The sequence below is a fragment of the Bos grunniens genome, chromosome 3 (assembly GCF_055505025.1).
Source record: "Bos grunniens cultivar Pamir isolate PY7600 chromosome 3, Bosgru_T2T1.0, whole genome shotgun sequence".
In the NCBI taxonomy this organism is placed as follows: domain Eukaryota; kingdom Metazoa; phylum Chordata; class Mammalia; order Artiodactyla; family Bovidae; genus Bos; species Bos grunniens.
Window position 1 is genome coordinate 57928959 of NC_141167.1, and position 18814 is coordinate 57947772.

The following is an 18814-nucleotide window of genomic DNA, read 5'->3' on the forward strand; positions in this document are numbered from 1 at the left end:
TCCCCTTTTCCTCCTGCCCCCAATCCCTCCCAGCATCAGAGTCTTTTCCAATGAGTCAACTCTTCGCATGAGGTGGCCAAAGTACTGGAGTTTCAGCTTTAGCATCATTCCTTCCAAAGAAATCCCAGGGCTGATCCTTCAGAATGGACTGGTTGGATCTCCTTGCAGTCCAAGGGACTCTCAAGAGTCTTCTCCAACACCACAGTTCAAAAGCATCAATTCTTTGGTGCTCAGCCTTCTTCACAGTCCAATTCTCACATCCATACATGACCACTGGAAAAACCATAGCCTTGACTAGACAGACCTTAGTTGGCAAAGTAATGTCTCTGCTTTTGAATATGCTATCTAGGTTGGTCATAACTTTTCTTCCAAGGAGTAAGCATATATACACAGAAACATATAAATGTGTGTGTGTGTGTGTGTGTATATATATATATATATATATATATATATAACTGAATCATCTTGCTATATACCTGAAATTAATACATTTTAAATTAAGTGTATTTCACAAATGGTTAAAAAGAAAATCATTGTAAATACATTGTTATTCTTTTATCTAATGGATCCTACATTATTATGTTTTAAAATAGGGACAGTACTAAAAAGATATATAGAAATAGGAAGTAAATTTATATTATCATATCATAGTTTGGGTTACACTAAGGAATTTTCTTGAATTTTGCAAGACATTAACATTTTTTTGAATTTGAAATGAAGAATCTATATTATCATAAGTTGGTTTGAAATGAAAAAACGTGGGCAGCGGATCCAAATAGATATTTTTCCAAAGAAGATATGTAGATGTCCAACAGGCACATAAAAATGCTCAAAATCACTAATCATTAGGGAAATATGAATCAAAACCACAATGAGATTTCTCTTCACATCTGTCAGAATGGCATGTGTGTGTATGCTTAGTCACTCAGTTGTATCTGACTCTTTGTGACCACATGGAATATAGCCTGTCAGGCTACTCTGTCCATGGGGATTTTCCAGGCAAGAATATTGGAGTGGGTTACCATGCTCTCCTCCATAGGGATCTTCCCAACCTAGGGATTGAACTCAGGTCTCCTGCATTGTAGGTGGATTCTTTATAGTTTGAGCCACCAGGAGAGCCCATTAGAATGGTTTAATAATTACCAAAAATAACAGGTGTTTACATGAATGTAAGGAAAAGGGGACCCTAGTTTATTGCTGGTAAGAATTTAAACTGGTATAGCCACTATGCGAACAGTATGGGCTTTCCTCAAAACAGTAAAAATAGAACTACCATACAATTCAACAATTATACTTCCATTTATTTAAAAAAAAAAAAGAAAGAAAACATTAATTCAAAGAGATAAATATACCCAGTTTTTCATTGCTGCTTAACAGCCAAGATGTGGATGCCACCTAAATGACTATCAATAGATGAGTGAATAAAGATGTGGTGTGTATATCTATATACACAAAGACATATACATGCACATATACAATGAAATGTTACTAAGCCATAAAAATAATGTCTTGCCATTTGTGTAGACATGCATAGGCCTAAAGGATATTATGCTGAGTGAAGTAAGTCAGACGGAGAAAGGCAAATACCATGTTTATTTTCACTTGTATGTAGAATCTAAAAAATGAAAGGACAAATACAATAAAACAAAAGACTAATATTCTGAGAACAAACTAGTGGTTGGCAGAGAAGAGGGTAGGAAGATGAGTGAAATAAATGAAGCAGATTAAGCAGTACAAACTTCCAGTTATAAAATAAATATCAAGGATGTCATATACAGCACAGAGAATATAGTAAAAAAATATAAAAATTTGAATGGTAACAGATGGTAAGTAGACTTATAGTGGTGATCATTCAATCATGTATAAATATTGAATCATGTTGTACACCTGAAACTAATATATTATAAATCAATTGTATATCAATAAAAAAATAAGGGGTCCATATCTGTTCTAATGTATGTATGTCCATTAACCTAATTATTTCTGAAATATAGTAATTAACTGACCCATGAAGTCACAAGTTAATGAATACATGAACTTTTTAAGATCAAAAAAGTCACTGATTTATGCTCAGCAATTCCATCCTTAGGAAGTGTATTTATACCTTGAATTTTGCATGAAGCTATTATGTGAATTATACAATTAGGCAATATGCATTTAACTACAGTCAACAGAGTTCTAATTTGACTGTCAATTAAGGCTGCATGTTGACTACCACTTAAGTGAAATATAATGTGGAGGGTAAAATATTACCTCATAAGTCTGCATTCATCTTTTTTTCTAACAGATTCAAGCCTACATTCAGCATGCAATTAAATCACAAAATACTAGACATACTGTGACCTCCATGGCAAGTATCAGTGTATATATTCACTTCTTAGTTGACAAGCAGTATAGGTATTTTACTGAACTTCAAGTGGTGTGAAGTTCCAAGACTCTTACAGAATTATGCATGATAGAAACTCCAAGTAGCTATCTCGGTTTGATTTAAAAAAGAAAAGGTGGGCTTGAAATGCTTGATTGAGGAACAGGTGAGGTTTAAAATGACTGAAGAGTTATTGAACTCATTTTGACATGTTTTAAATAATGGCCGGAAACTACAAGGGCACATGCAGTGAAGTTAAATCTTTCCCACTCATTAATAGAGAGGATACAAAGGTCACTGCTGGGCAAAGAGAATTGACTAATCTCTCCGATGCACAGTATATCCAGCACCCCTTTATTTAATTTTGTGGAGGAAAGCTGGTCTGAATTAGGCCTTCAGTAATTATTACAGGGACCTGACACAAACCTTAACAAGTCCCATAATGGTCTATCTATATATTCAGGCGAATTATTACATACTGACTCATGTATGCAATACTCAGATGTTGGGCTGCAGACGTTCTGCTGTTCACTTAGAACCTCTTTTGAATTATTTTACATTTTACAAGATGCAAAAGAAAATAGCTGTGTAAATTAGAGAAAGAAGCAGAATAACACCCATGGGGTGGGGATAGGGAGCTGATTCTTAATGCTATGTCTAAGTAAAATGTGAGCCATTTCATCCTTGAAGCCTGACATTGCATTTGAAGCTGCAAGTATGCTCTTCCTGGCATAATAAGATATTATACATAGAGATACAATATGTGTCTTAAATAGGTATGAGGACAGGAGGCAGCTTTCTAAGATCCTGACCAGCATTTTATTCCAAGAATGATAGCAAAGTTTTAAAGAAGTAGATGTCATCTCTCTGAGAATGTATGAAAAGAAAGAGAAGAAATGAATAGTGATCAGTACAACTTCAATTCCTGCCTCACAATTTTCAAAAAATTTCAAGGATAAGACAATCTTACATGTGTAACTCTTTCTCCCCAATTACTCTGGACATGTATGGACAGGCGTCCTCAGTCATGTACGACTCTTGGTGACTCCATGGACTGTGGCCTGCCAGGTTCCTCTGTCCATGGGATTTCCCAGGCGAAAATACTGGAGTGGGTTGCCATTTTCTTCTTCCAGGGGCTCTTCCCAACCCAGGAATCAAACCCACGGCTCCTGCAATGGCAGGTGGATTCTTTACCACTAAGCCACTGAGTGTTTCTAAATAAAATATATGCATTGGTTTTTAATTTACAACCTTTGGTGTATGCCAAGCCTAGGACGTCTTGTTACAAGGCCGACACTATCAAATATTTCTCTCACATGAGTAGCTAGGGAGCAAATATTTCTGCTTTTTGATTTGTAGGAGAAATTTTTTTCTTCTGATTGCTTGTTTATCACTAGAAGGTTAATGTTAAAGTGACACTTAACTTAGTTTAGCTCCTTTAGATCAAATTCTCTCCACACCTGTTATTTGAATTTCCTATACAGATTTTATTAAAATACATGAAAATGGAATCTGTGTTAAACATAACCTGTATATGACCTTAAGTATAAAGGAAATCTAAACCATTTCCCTTCTTTCTGTTACCAGTTTTTCAACCCTTTCTTAACTAGTTATTTCAAAATGTGCTTTTCCTCCCTGCAAAACACATCTTTGTGTCAAAATGATGAAAATAGTGTAATGCTAAAAGAATACAGAAGCTCACTAGCAGTATTTATTTATTGCTTAACACATGTTTCTCTTACTTTTGTTTTGTAAATCTTCTAGATTTAAAATAAACTACTAGACGAGGATGAAAGGTTGCAGTTCTGTACCTATAAATAAAGCAGCTTACTAAATGCAAATGTTTCGTGTAGCCCAGTGTTTCAAGGAGCAATATTATGCAGCTCTTTTGGGAGAAAGGGGTTTTATACATTTCCTTTTGTTTTTTTTAACCTCTATGATTTAAGTTTTAAAGAAAAATATTTATAAATTGAGCCTCATATGTTGATTTGCAAAAGAAATACACTAAATACTATGTTTTCAGAGAAGAGCATTGAAATCAGCGTAAGAATGTGCTTGCAATTTACTTTCAGTTTGCAAGTATCAAAAAAATATATATATAGCCTCTGGGGGTAATGCAATCGCTTTCATGATATTTCTATTCTAAAGAATATTTTCTAGATTTAATCTATGCAATCCAATCAAAACCATACATTCAAATAGAGCCTTTAAAAATATATTTTTGGACACTGTTTATAGAAAAATAACTAAAAAGCTTGACTATATTCAAAAAAAGAAGTTAGACTCAAGTAGAAAGTAACCTTGAATAATTTACTCTGAACTTTCCCAAAACGACTACAATGTCGAAAAGGATTTGGTCTCTAAAACCTGTTATTTTCTGTGTATATAATTTTTCTTTTGTTTATTTTTGGGCCAAAAAAATGTCTGCTGCTGTTGAAGGGAACCTTGCAACAAATTCAGTTACTAGAAACCCCAAGGTCACTTAAAGCAGGACCATGACAAACTTCAACAGTAAATGAAGAAAATTAAAATATAAATAGAATTTTCCTGCAAACCAGTATAACTTAGGAACAAAAATGAGACATTCTGATATTTGTTTCTGTGAGAAAATAAACTGAAAAAAATTGTAGAACTTGGAAACTAAGCAAGATAGAATTACAACGGGTGTGGGAGATGAAGGAAGGAAGGAAGGAAAGAAGCAAACAAAAGTGAAGGGAAGAAGCATGAAAATGGATCTGGGGGTGGGGAAGCAAGCAAAATAAACGAAATAAAATGCTAATTTATATTTGGATATTTGTTCACTGAAAATCTTTCATATGTCATCACAGGTAGAGTGTGCTTAGTCACTCAGTCATGTCTGACTCTGCAACCCCATGGACTCATTCTCCAGTCAAGAACACTGGAGTGGGTAGCCATTACCCTCTCCAGGGCATCTTCCCAACCCAGGATTGAACCTAGGTCTCCCGCATTTCAGGTAGATTCTTTACCGCCTGAGCCACCAGTGAAGCCCTCTTGTAGTAATAGACATTGAAAAACACATTACTGTTTTCAATTCTTGTTACTAATTATTTTTACAAAAGATTTTTATAGAGACAAGTCTCTGAAGATAGAAATAAACAGGAAAAATAGTGTATAAAGTATTAGCATTTTCTTTCAACAAATTGAAAAAGTTCTGAAATTCATTATTTAAAGTGCAATGTTTCTTTCATTCACAGTACGGTATGTAGGGTCCTCCGCTAGAGCTGTAGAAATGTGCTAATAATACTAGTTTCTGGGATCCTTCAAGATAGGCTGCAGGAAATGGGGGTGGCAGACAGCATTCAGCTGTCAGCAACTTCACGGTCTGCTGCAAAAAGCCACTTGCTCAAGGCCTTGCTCTCCATTCCAGGGCCAGGGACATCTGGTACTGAGTGAGGTGGGGCAAAGGAGTCGTACCGCTCTGCCCAAAGCCAGACCCTCTGCCTCACAACATTCACTTCCGAGCTCCCTTCCAGAGCAGTGGACACTTTGCTGGCTTGCACTGTAAGCTCACTTTCTTCCTCTGCTCCAAATTGCTTTTTCCTCCTTCCTATTACAGGTTAGAATCTAATAAATATCTCTCTCCCTCACAATAAACTTTACTTTAGCTTCTGCTTCTGGAAAACCTAACCCATAAAAGTTGTTACACTAAGCTTTATAAACATTCAACTATAAAATGCAAATCATGATTTTTCACACTCACTGAGAAATTTTTAAACTCACTTTATTTAAAGGACTATGCAAAACAATTTCTGTGTATTATCTCCCTACCATTTAATTATCAACATCTTATTAGACTCAAATTTTATATCCACTATATAAATGAAGAAGCCAGAGCAGAGAGAAGTCTGAAGGGACAAAGCTTAGAATCAGATCCCAGCAGTTTAAGAATCTATGTTATTAACCATTTGTATGCAGCAATTCTTCAAAAATTGTTCAGATGCAACTTTTATATGCATGGTCTCAAACAGCCAAATAAAAATGTGGAAAACTCCATAACTCAAACATCCCATTGTCTGATTCTAATGTAGGTGAGACATTTGGATAAGCCGTATATAATTTCAACTTTCACCGGGATGCTTTACATTGAAAAATTTCATCATGCATTTAAAATAAAAATTACTGTAAAACAAGCAGTACCTGTGATATTAGAGATAGACAGATGGAAAAGAAAGTGACTGCTACTTTCAAGAAGCAAAATTCTTAAAGTAAAAGAAGAATGCAAACCAACAGTTTCAGCTCAATGTACTAGGTGCTAAAATAAAGGTACAAGTTGCAGCAGATCCAGTAAAGGAGACAATAGCTCTTTGTAGAGAAGTCAGAAAAGACTGACTTCATATAGGACAAGTGCTGGAGCTAGAGACTCGAAAGTAGGGGGCAACTCTTCCCAAGGTAACAGGTCAGCAAAGACGCAGAGTCTTGAAAAGGCATGGTCTGAGGAGAGGCCAATAGGTTTCCTGACAAGTGAGTCATAGCTTTTCAGTCAAAATTTCCTTCACTGTCTGACCACTTGAACTAATCTACAACCATCTGCTTTTCTTTCTAGATGAAACGTGTTTGATCCTATTTTAGTTAATAGTATCTTAAGAAATCTTATACCGTTGTTGCCTCTTTATTAAATAAATAACATAATTAATGCTGTCTTATCCTTTATTACATTCAAACTGCAGAAGGAAACAACCCTGACCACATCACACTCTCCCCACTCACAAGCACTCAGACCTTGCTAAAAACCCCTGCTAGGTGTTCCCACAGCACTCACAGTCTCTGCACTATGAGCATGTACCATCCTTTATTATTTTTGCTTCATTCTAATTTTTCCTTACTAGACCACAAAGTCCATTGGGCAGGAAGCATCTCTAGCAAACTTCCCATTGATGGAATCCCTAGTGCTTGGAACTTAGTAGGTCCTTAGTAAATGTGTATTAAATGAGCGAATGGATGAAGGCATTGTTCAGTCATTTATTCCTAAAATTAATAAATATTTATGGAGTATCTACTAGCTTCCAGACATTGTGCTAAGCCTTGGGATGATCCAGTCACTCCCTTAAAAAGTGGTGGCTCAGTAAAAAAAAAATCTGTCTGCCAATGCAAGAGACACAGGTTCAACTCCGGGTCTGAAAGATCCACAGGAGAAGGAAATGGTAACCTACTTCAGTATTCTTGCCAGAGCCTGGTGAGGTACAGTCCATGGGGTCACAGAATTGGATAGGACTTAGCAACTAAACAACAATCTAAAGATTTAGTCTAAACATAGGTATACACACATTTTTTTCACAATTATTGTTTAAATACCTGCTAGTGAGTATAAAGGACTTGAGATCTCTGGAAGGTCTAAAGCTAGAAGTCAAAATGTTGTGTTGCTCAGTCGTGTCTGACTCTTTGTGATTCCACAGACTGTAGCCCTCCAGGCTCCTCTGTCCACAGAATTCTCCAGTTTAGAATACTGGAGTAGGTAGCCATTCTCCTTCTCCAGGGGATCTTCCTAACACAGGGACCGAACCTCTGGGTCTTCCACATTGCAGGCAGATTCTTTACCATCTGAGCCACCAGGGAAGCTATCAGAGGTCAAAATACTAGAATAAAATATCATGAAACCAGTGCTTCAGTTAGATGAAATGGTTTATTCAAGGAAGACACATTTCCAACATCCATTTATCCTTTCATAAAAAAAGAAATACATGGAAGTTTCCAGAGAGTATAGTGAAAAGGGAGCAAACTTTGGAGTACGTTAAAATTTGACTTTAAGACTTAATTCTAGTTTGCCACTCAGAACTCTATGACCTTGAGAATGTTAACTTAAATATATTAACATTCATTTTCTCACTTGTTTTATTAATCAGGTTAAGAATTCTCATTCCCAGAGTTCCTTGTGAGGATTACCTCAAATTTCATATGTGAAGCACTTAGCATACCTCCAGGGACATAGCAGTCATTTAACTAATGTCAATTTTCTCTGCTAATTCTTAGGCTAACCTAAGAACCCATCAGGGGTAAGCATAACTTCCTTACCCCAAACTATCTTCTCTCCTGTCATGCAAAATTGAAATGATTTCTCTAATGACACTCATAATTTTAGGAGAACTTGCAAATAAACACTAAGGTGAATTTTACAAAAGGTACTCTAGCTAGACATATATTTATTTATATACTGATGGAGAAGGGAATGACTACTCATTCCAGGAATCTTGCCTGGAGAACCCCATGGACAGAGGAGCCTGGTGGGCCACAGTCCATGAAGTTGTGAAGTGTTGAAAAGGACTGAACAGCAATTTCATACAGATAAGTTTCTCAATAGAAATTATTTGTACTATTGTTACTCTTCAGCTATCTAATAAAAGACTAAACAGTGACATTTTAGTCTTGAAAGATGAATTAAAATTTACAATGTGTAGTCCACGTTTTCTCCTGTCTGGTAAAGAGATCACAAATCCAACCTAGTTCACTAATATTCAACTGTGAGAGCTGGCAGCAGAATCTAAAAAATTTTTTAAAGGTAACCAACCAATGAGAGTAAGAGCAAGAGTTATATTGAAATGCGTGACTTGCAAGATATTTTATGCCATTTTATTTTTAACTCTTATTCTTTTAACATTTACTCTTTGAGTCTTGATCATTTTCCAATCTATAGATGAAATCATGATAAGTTCCACGATTTTCTGATTTTTCAGTTAGTGAAACAATCTTTGTTCAACAATTTTATCTACACTTGTAGCAATAAAAATTTCACATGTGCTTCTAAGAGAGGTCCTCTTGCACTTACTGTCTAGGGTCTAACTCATGCTAAGCACCTGAACTGAGGGAACAGGAGGGAGTAGAGTGTGACTGGCATTTTCTTCTCCCACCCCTAGCTTGTTCTTCCACCAATTTGCTTGTGGGTATTTTCTAACTCCTATGGGTAGGAGGAGGAAAAGAGGAAAGGGAAGAAAAGTTCTTTCTTATTAAATCTGCCATGATCCATTGACTGGAGTCATGTTCTCTGGACAAGCCAGGCATCTAAACTGACTCCTTTATTTAATGGAGAATAGTCACAGATTAGCTGAGACATTCCCATCCCTAACAAGTTTTTGCCTGTGGTTCCCTTGATGACAGCAAATTGTCACCTCCTGGTCCTTTAGCTCTTTCTTCAGCCTCTTACCTTACTTACTACCACAGGATGTTGGAGTCATAGACAGTCTTCTGGGCAAGACTTAAGATGGCACTATGTTCCTTCTTTTTCATATCTGTGCTGTGTATATAGTCTGTATCTGGTCCATGGGAAAGCAGTATACCTTACTTTTTGATGGATGCATATCCCCATTATTTTTTGAGGGATGCATATTCCCATTATTTTTTGAGGGATGCATATCCATACTGTAGGATATCTCACACTTGTGCTTTTTTTTTTTTTTATGGCTCAGGCATTCTAGTTAGTAGTACATTAAGACTCCCAAGCTCCAGGGTACACATTTCAAACTCTAAATGGTTCAAATGAGTATTTTCTCAATGTTTGAAATAAGGATCAGACATTCCACATTCTCAAAACCTCCCACAAGGAAGTGGGATGGGGCTTTAACAGCATAGCATCTTCCAAAAATCCCCTTATCTCCACTTTTAATGTTTTCATTCTTGCAAAGTGCTAAGAATGTTTAGATTCAGAAAATTGGTCTCCATAATTTCTTCTGCAAATCCTTCATGGTGGTCTCATAACTCAACCTGTAATGTGGCATCCATTGTCCTCAGCTGAAATTAATACTAAAATATTTCCATTCTATTATACCATCACATAAGTTTTTCATAAAGTTAAATTTATTTAATAAAAAATACTTCTCCTTAAGATTACATCTTTCTCCCTTTTTGTGGTGTGAAAAATTTCTTTTTAATGAAAGCCTAGGGATAGTGTACTATGGTTTATTTTATAACGTGCTTCCTTGATAAAATAAAAACTTGACCACTGACTCTACTGGTCCTTTATTTGATTTTTAATTTACAGGTTGATATTTACAGGTTTTAATTTACATCTTGATAGATGACTCAAGACTATTAATGTAGGTTAGCATCCTAATGTTCTTCTAAGGAAGGAAATTAAAAATCTGAAGTAACAAAATGAAACTCCCAAGTAAACATAACAAATAAGCGACATTCAAGACTAGTATGAAGTATATATTTTTCCTGACTCCCAGTCTAGTGCTCACTCCACTACAAATATACACTTAAAGAGCTAAGTAAATTGTTTCAAAAATAAAGCTTAAAATAAATAGAAAGAGGCTAATTATAAAAAAGAAAGCTTGAAAAATGGTGATGATAATGCTACAAACAAAAGTGAAAACATATGAGGTTTAAAATGTGTCAAGTATAGAGTACTTGCCTGAGACAAGCTCGTTTAATTCCTACAACAGCTCTGCGACATAAGTGTGGTTATTATCCCCCCTGCACAAATGAGAAAACAGGCACACTGTGGTTTGTAGCGTGCCTCTGTCGTCCGTGCAGGACTTCCCAGGCAGTGCTAGTGATAAAGAACCCACTTGCCAACGCAGGAGACAAAAGAGATGTGGGTTCAGATCCTGGGTTGAGAAGATCCTGTGGAGGAGGGCACAGCAAACCACTCCAGTATTCTTGCCTGGAGAATCCCATGGGCATAGAGTTGCAGAGCTGGACATGTCTAAAGCAACTTAGCATGAATGCACATGTCCTCCAAGTTGATGATGCCCTTAACCACTATAATTTACAACAACTCCTGATGAAGAATTGGTTATCTCTAATCTGGAAATAATTTTCATCTATCAAAATAAAACTTCAGAAAGTTACCATCAGGATCATTAGGTAATGGAAAGATGGAACTTAAAAAGCAAAGGAAAAAATGAATACTTGATTGAACTTTTAGGACAGTTATAAAAAACAACTCATTACAGTAAAACTATATAGAGATCAGAAAAATATGAGGAGACTCTAAACGAAAATTGTCTACTAATAAAATTTTAACATGTCTTTTTGAATTTTCATATTTTTTTCCTATAATCCCTAGATTTTTTTAAGCCTACCATGTGTTAGGGGCTTCCCTGCTGGCTCAGTGTTAAAGAACACACCTGCCCATGCAGGAGATGCAGGTTTGATCCCTCAATCAGGGAGATTCCCTGGAGAAACAAATGGCAACCCATTCCAATATTCTTGCCTGGGAAATCCCACGGACAGAGGAGCCTAGCAGGCTACAGTCCATGGGGCTGCAAAAGAGTTGGACACAACTTAGCAGCTAGACAACAACAACCATGTGTTAAATTTCACATACATATGATATAGCATTTTAGGGTCAGATGATATTTCCATTAAATATTTCGTATTTCAGGAGTTCATTACAATCTACTTACAATTTGTTTAAAGCTTCAAAGTAGCAAAAATACATACTTTTATAAAGATTTTAAGCCAGTTGGTAAGAGGCAGGCACACAAGAATCGTAGTTTCTGCTATGCATGGTTTTTTCTTCTTCTACATGTTTGTTTGTTTGTAAATAGCAAAACAACTTGATGTTAAACACTGAAGCTGTGCAGGCTTTGTTAGGCTGTTCTTTTCCAATTTAAACAAAACATAAAACAGAGGAGATATTTATCTTTAAAGAGTGGCTCCCACCATTGGGATGCCACCTTATTGTGTTACTCTCCAGGAGTTATAGATGTAGGCAAAAATATATAGCAGGGCATATATTTCAGTGAAAAGAATTAATTACCCAAGGAGTAAAAGATTGTGTGGAGTAGAATGAGAGACTTTGGGAAGCTTTCCTGTAGATACAATGCTGAGAAACACACTCCATGTTGAGAGGCTTATCCATCTTATATTTTACCTAACCTTTGACTGAAGCCATATTCAAGCAATGTTACCTTATTATCCCTTAAATGTTCTGGTATCATGTTAGTTTTAGCTAAATATCAAATTTTTGAGTCCAGAAAAAATATCCCTACAGTACGCCTGTCCTTGATTTCTCCATTACAGATGGGAGTTTAATTCTTTTATAAATTTGTATTAAATTTTATCAGAGTAAGAATTACTTTTCGAAACAAACTGACAGTGAAATGCCTTTCAAAATACTGTTTTGGCTTAGAACTGTCATTCTTTAAGCTTAATGGCTTCAGCCCCAGGGCTGAAAAGTTACACTAGTATTACAGCTGTTCAATGTAACATTCAAATAATGTTTGCTATTGATTTAGAAGATTCAAACAGCTTGGATTCTGTTCCCTTTCATTTACATCCTTAGCATCAAAGTCGCAGAGCATTAGGGTAGTATAGTAAAGCAGTTAGAAAAAAATTAACATTGCTGACAGTAAGATCTAGTTGCTCATTACTATGGCTGAGCAAAATTTGTGTGTTCACCACTCATCAGTAAACAGGAGAATGCCATTTGTAAACCCGAAAGAACAATGAATTATGAAATTTTCTGACAGTTCATTCATATGGAAAAGACCTCAGCCAAAACAGAAAAGCAATGCACTCCCTGTTGACTCAAACCTCTTTTGTATAGGGCTTAACCTTGTGTTACTTAATAAAATTCCACACTGATATGGGTCAGTATACTTTGCAATGAAGCCTGAAGGGACCACTTCTGAAGGCATTGTGGTTTAGAGAAGAAAATATAGAGTTTGGAAAAAAAAAAATCTAAATCAGCAGCTGACATAGTCTATGACCTTGAGCCAGTTGCTTAACCTCCTTGGGCCTGAGTTGCTACATCTGAGAGCAGGAATAACACTTTAATAGAAGCATAAAAAAAGAGCCCACTTCTTTCTATTTCACAAAAATTGGAGTAGGGATTAATGAGATAATATGTGTAAAGCAATTTGATCTCATGAGGGAAAGGCATTAAAATACATAATATCAAGCATTACTACTAATAATTATTCCAGTTGACCTACGTGTAAAGGGTAGAAGAGTCTGACTTTTTGAATAGGATAATTACATGGGGAACAGGTTTATTTATTTATTTATCTGCTCTCCCCAAAGAGCCAGAAGTTAATTGTGTTTCGAACCTAGAAGACAAGATTGTGACTTAGGTACGGTAAATGGTTCACTAAAACAGCTACTGAAAAGATAGTAATAATGTGGCTCATCTTATTCTTTGGGATGGAATGCTGGGAGTTAATATGTAAGCAAGGGAAACTTTCAAGCAATGAATCATCATCTGTTAGGAAATATTTATTCCCCCAGAAAGAAGTGTCAACAAGTATATTCCACCACCCTCTATCATAAGGCTATTTCATGACCTTGGCTATTTAGTATGAAATGTGAAAATGTTTAAAATAAGAATTTACTTTTAATATGGTCTGCCAACAGCCAGAATCTCTCACTTTAGCAAAGAGAGGCATGTTATTTAGTCACTCAGTCATGTCCAGCTCTTTGCAACCCCACGGACTATAGCCCACCAGACTCCTCTGTCCATGGGATTTCCCAGGCAAGGACACTAGGATGCGCTGCCATTCCCTTCTCCAGGGGATCTTCCTGACCCAGGGATCAAATCTGTGTCTCCTGAATTGTCAGGCAGGTTCTGTACCACTGAGCCACGTGAAATCTAAAATGAGACACATAGGCAGGGACAAAATCAAGAATTTTTTTTTTTCAAGCCGACATTAATTGGCATACTGACTTTAGTCAAATACATTTATTATTCATGGAATAATAACCTACATATCTAGTTTAAATCACTATGTAAGATTTCAGAGGTATAGAAGGAGATATAATTTTTCAGAGTTCTGGAGAGGGTAGTCAAGACCTCACACAGGTGGTAGCAGTCGAATCGTGGTGTAATAGATATGGCTGAGGTTCATTTGAGCCATAAATTCAGGAAGGAGCAGTCAGGTGTGGCTAGAGCATAAAGACCTTGCAGGGAAAAGGCAGAACACAAGGCTCAAGTGACACTATGGGCCAGGTGCTATCATTCAGGATGGCTCCGGGGAGGGATCGGAATACTATCTGGCAAACTGGTGATTCTCAAGAGGATGTGACACATCACACCAAGAGCAGGCCAACCTCTTCCCTGCTGCACATATTCTCAAGCCACAGTCTCTGCCACAAATATTAATTCAGAGGCAGTTTGTAATACCATTAAGTGTACCTAAAAAGACCATTGAAGGATTTTAAGCAGACAAATCACTTCCCAGATCTGTTTCACCCTGTATATTTCTATAATTAAGTAAACAAGAAGAATACTGTTTGCATAGTTGTATCCCTCCAAAAGCAGAGGGTACCCCCTTACAAATATGTCATCTGGATTGGTCTCCAGTGCTTCTCAAAATTTCTAAATGTGCTTTTATTTCCTCCATATACCTGACCCAATAATGATTCAATATATGTGCACCATATATATTGAATCATTATTGGGTCAAGTATATGGAGCCATTAAATTAAAAGACCCTTACTCCTTGGAAGGAAAGTTATGACCAACCTAGATAGCATATTCAAAAGCAGAGACATTACTTTGCCAACAAAGGTTAGTCTAGTCAAGGCTATGGTTTTTCCTGTGGTCATGTATGGATGTGAGAGTTGGACTGTGAAGAAGGCTGAGTGCTGAAGAATTGATGCTTTTGAACTGTGGTGTTGGAGAAGACTCTTGAGAGTCCCTTGGACTGCAAGGAGATCCAACCAGTCCATCCTGAAGGAGATCAGCCCTGGGATTTCTTTGGAAGGAATGATACTAAAGCTGAAACTCCAGTACTTTGGCCACCTCATGCGAAGAGGAAAAGACTCATTGCTGGAAAAGACTCATGACTCATTGGAAAAGACTCTAATGCTGGGAGGGATTGGGGGCAGGAGGAGAAGGGGACGATAGAGGATGAGATGGCTGGATGGCATCACTGACTCGATGGACGTGAGTCTGAGTGAACTCCGGGAGTTGGTGAGGGACAGGGAGGCCTGGCATGCTGCGATTCATGGGGTCTCAAAGAGTCGGACACGACTGAGCGACTGATCTGATCTGCTCTGATCTGATATGTGCACCATAGGGCTTCTCTGGTGGCTCAGCTGGTAAAGACTCTGCCTGAATGCCAGAGACCTGGGTTCAATCCCTGGGTTAGGAAGATCCCCTGGAGAAGGGAAAGGCTACTCACTCCAGTATTCTGGCCTGGAGATTTCCATGGACTGTATAGCCCATAGGGTCGCAAACAGTCTGGACATGACTGAGCCACTTTCACTTTCATATGTGCACCATTTGAAAAAATAATTATAGTAAATACGCCAAGTGGCTAAGTCAGTAAAGAATTTGCCTGCAATGTAGGAGACCTGGGTTTGATCCTTGGGTCTGGAAGATCCCCTGGAGAAGGAAATGGCAACCCACTCCAGTATTCTTGCCTGGGAAATCCCATATAGAGAAGAACCTGGCAGGCTAACAGTCCATGGGGTAACAAAGAATTGGATACGACTTAGCAACAAAACCACCACACATTTAAAAATGATCTAAATAAACTTTATGTCCACAAATTCTAAAATTTCAAAGAAATTTTCCAGGCTACAATCTCTGGTTTGTATATCACAACTGAATAGTTATCAATCCCTTGACACATTTATCTTCTTTAGTTTATTGAATACAGAGGGAAAATAATAAGAATGAAAATTTGAGGCTGAAGATCCTATTTCTATTCTCAGCAAAGCAACTTACTGGCCATGTACAGTGACACTGTTAGTTGAGATCATAGTACCTTCCTGGGCTAACTTTTACAGGTTTTACCAGCATCACGTGACACAATGAACAGGAAAGTCCTTTGACAACATGTAAGCATAGCACACAGAAGGATTTGCCAAACAAGACTTAACTGGACCCCCAAGTTTGAATAAGAGACACAAAGGGGCAAATGTTCAGAAAACTGTGAGAGGGGTCAGGCCCTAGAAAGGGCCATGAACTTTGGGTCTCAAAAGTGAACTACTTATTTTAGAAATTCTTTCAGTTCAGCTGAAAGTTACTCTCAAGTCTTTCAGAAGTACAGCTGAAAATTACTCTCTTGTAGAACAATGTGATGGAGTTTCACAAAAGATACATTTTTCAACATATAAATTCATATCAAAAAAGGATACACAAATGAGTCTTTATAAAATACATTTTGTAAGTAGGACTATTAGAGATGAAACTAGGATAAGTCACAGAAATTAAAAAATACCTTTGTTTGTACTATTTTCATGAAAAGTGTTCTCTGTTGGCCTTCTTTTATTTATCTCTGTATTCCTAAAACATACAGTACCTGATCTTGGTAGTTAAGTAATTAATTTTAAGTAAGTTAATACTAAAGACAGTGTTCTAACACAGGCATAAATTGTCACAAATACTAAGTGACCTAAACAAAAGAATCTAATTTTTCCATTTATTCCTAAGTACACCAACCTACTATCCAGACAAAAACTGTGGTATACCATTTTCAATAAGGATTTTTAAATAAACATGAATGACATTAGGCTTAGTTTATATGACTGTTTAAAACGGAGATAAAGTGAATGAACAAGCACCATGAAATACCTTAAAAGGTATGAAATACCTTAAAAAACTGATTTCTGGCATCTTTCTAGAAAAAAGAACATGCTATATGTATACAACAGAAAATTAAAAGAGTTCAAGATTTCCCAATTAAGCCCTTTAAAGAGCACTATGGGTTGGGGGGGGAATGCAATAATTGCCCACCACGTGGTCAAGAAAATGCCTAAAGGAAACAATTTTTTTAAGTTTATTGCAACAAACCAAAGACAACCCAGGACATAGAAAACAATTGTTTCCAAATTAGTTTGCTCCTAAATACATATTTAAAAACCCTGAGAAGGGAATCAGTTAAGATCGAAATTTTAATTAAGTGGGAAAAATATACAAGTACCTAATTCCATAGAAAGCACTGTGTTTTCTACTGGAAACAGAATGAAGAAAACTACACAGATATTTCCTTCAAGTATTTGAATCAGGTAAATTATTTTCATACAGGTAAACAAACTGCTATAATGAGACAGACTCTATTATACTATTGTTATTGTTTAGTCAATAAATCATGTCAGACTCCTTGTGACTCCATGGACCAAAGCCCTACAGGCTCCTCTGTCCCTGGAATTTCCCAGACAAGAATACAAGAATTACCATTCCCTTCTCCAGGGGATCTTCTTGCCCCAGGGATCAAACCTGCATCGCCTGTACTGCAGGCAGACCCTTTACCACTGAGGTAGAAAATACGACGGGCCCTCAGAAAGACGAAAAAGCTTCCTTCTTAACCTAATTTCTGTATGTTATATTTGTTTTCTGTTCTAAATACTCACTTTGCACTTTATTCCTAAACAATCTTGTCCATTCCTGTACTTTTAAATAACATTTATAATCCAACAATTCCCAGATTTATCTTTCCAGCCAAGACTTCACTGAGTTTCAGACTTGTATATCGAATGCTCAGTTTAATGTCTTCACTTGAATATCCCACAGGCATATCAAATTAAATGTCTTTATCACTCATGGTCCTTAGTTGCAAGCACCAGAAACTAACTCTAGCTGAAAAATCAAAAAGGAATCTCAAAAAGGATATTGAGAAGTTCACAGAATAGTTGCAAAACCACGTTCAAGGCTAAATTTCTAGGGAAAATAATGACAATCATGAAACAGAGCCAGCCTGTTGAGAAAACAATCACAGCCACTCCTGTTATTAAATTTGAGAAGCCATTGTTTGCATGATTGCCACAAACCTGTTTTCTACAACTGGCCACCAGCACTGAATGACCTAACATACAAGACGATCTTGCTATTCCTGCCCCTACCCTGATACTGGAGCTAATAAGATCCGTTAGCAGAATGGACCTCAAAAGCCAATCAGACCCTTGTATGATGAGTTTATGTGATTCACGAACATAACACCATGTTACAAAGAAGGCTGGGAAGGATAATTTTTGGCTTCTATCTTGGGAAGGCATAGAGCAGAAAACTTTCTTACATGTAGCAATGGTGCTGAGTACTCAGAGACATGACATGTTGTATTACCACAGTATCCAGAACAGAAGTCTTCATTTTCCATCCCCACAAATCACTCCACTTTTAATGTTTTACACAATGGCATTTCCATCAACTCAGTTGTTCATGTCAGAACTTAAACATTTCCCTTTAAACTCCCTTCTGCACAACCACATCTAATTCACCACCAAATTTTGTCCATCCAGCTGATAAATCTTAATTCCTCCACTTCTCTATGCTTCTATGGTTTCTATTTGTCTAGATCAGAAGTCAGCAAGCTGTTTTGTAGAAGCCCATATACTAAGTATTTTAGGCTTTGTGGGCTATGTACAACCTGTCACATATTCTTTTTTACAACCTTTAAAAATGTTAAGACCATTCTAGCTTATGGGCCATAGGAAGCATGTCACAGGTAGGTTTGAATCCACAGACCATAATTTACTGACTTTCAGTCTAATCCAGGCTACTATCAACTAATTTCTAGACATACACTAAAAGTTTAACATTAATTA

General features: G+C 36.8%; 1 long non-coding RNA gene across 2 annotated transcripts in view; it reads right to left on the reverse strand.

The window, feature by feature from the left end:
* The window catches only part of LOC147375670 (uncharacterized), a 163139-nt gene that overhangs the window by 119804 nt on the left and 24521 nt on the right, over positions 1–18814 (reverse strand). The window contains exon 3 of one of the 2 annotated variants that reach the window (XR_015161584.1): positions 13077–13913. The exons of the other annotated variant lie outside the window; for it this stretch is intronic. This is a non-coding gene — a long non-coding RNA (uncharacterized LOC147375670). Of the gene's footprint in view, positions 1–13076; positions 13914–18814 lie in introns of those variants that run through there. 2 annotated transcript variants of the gene reach the window in all.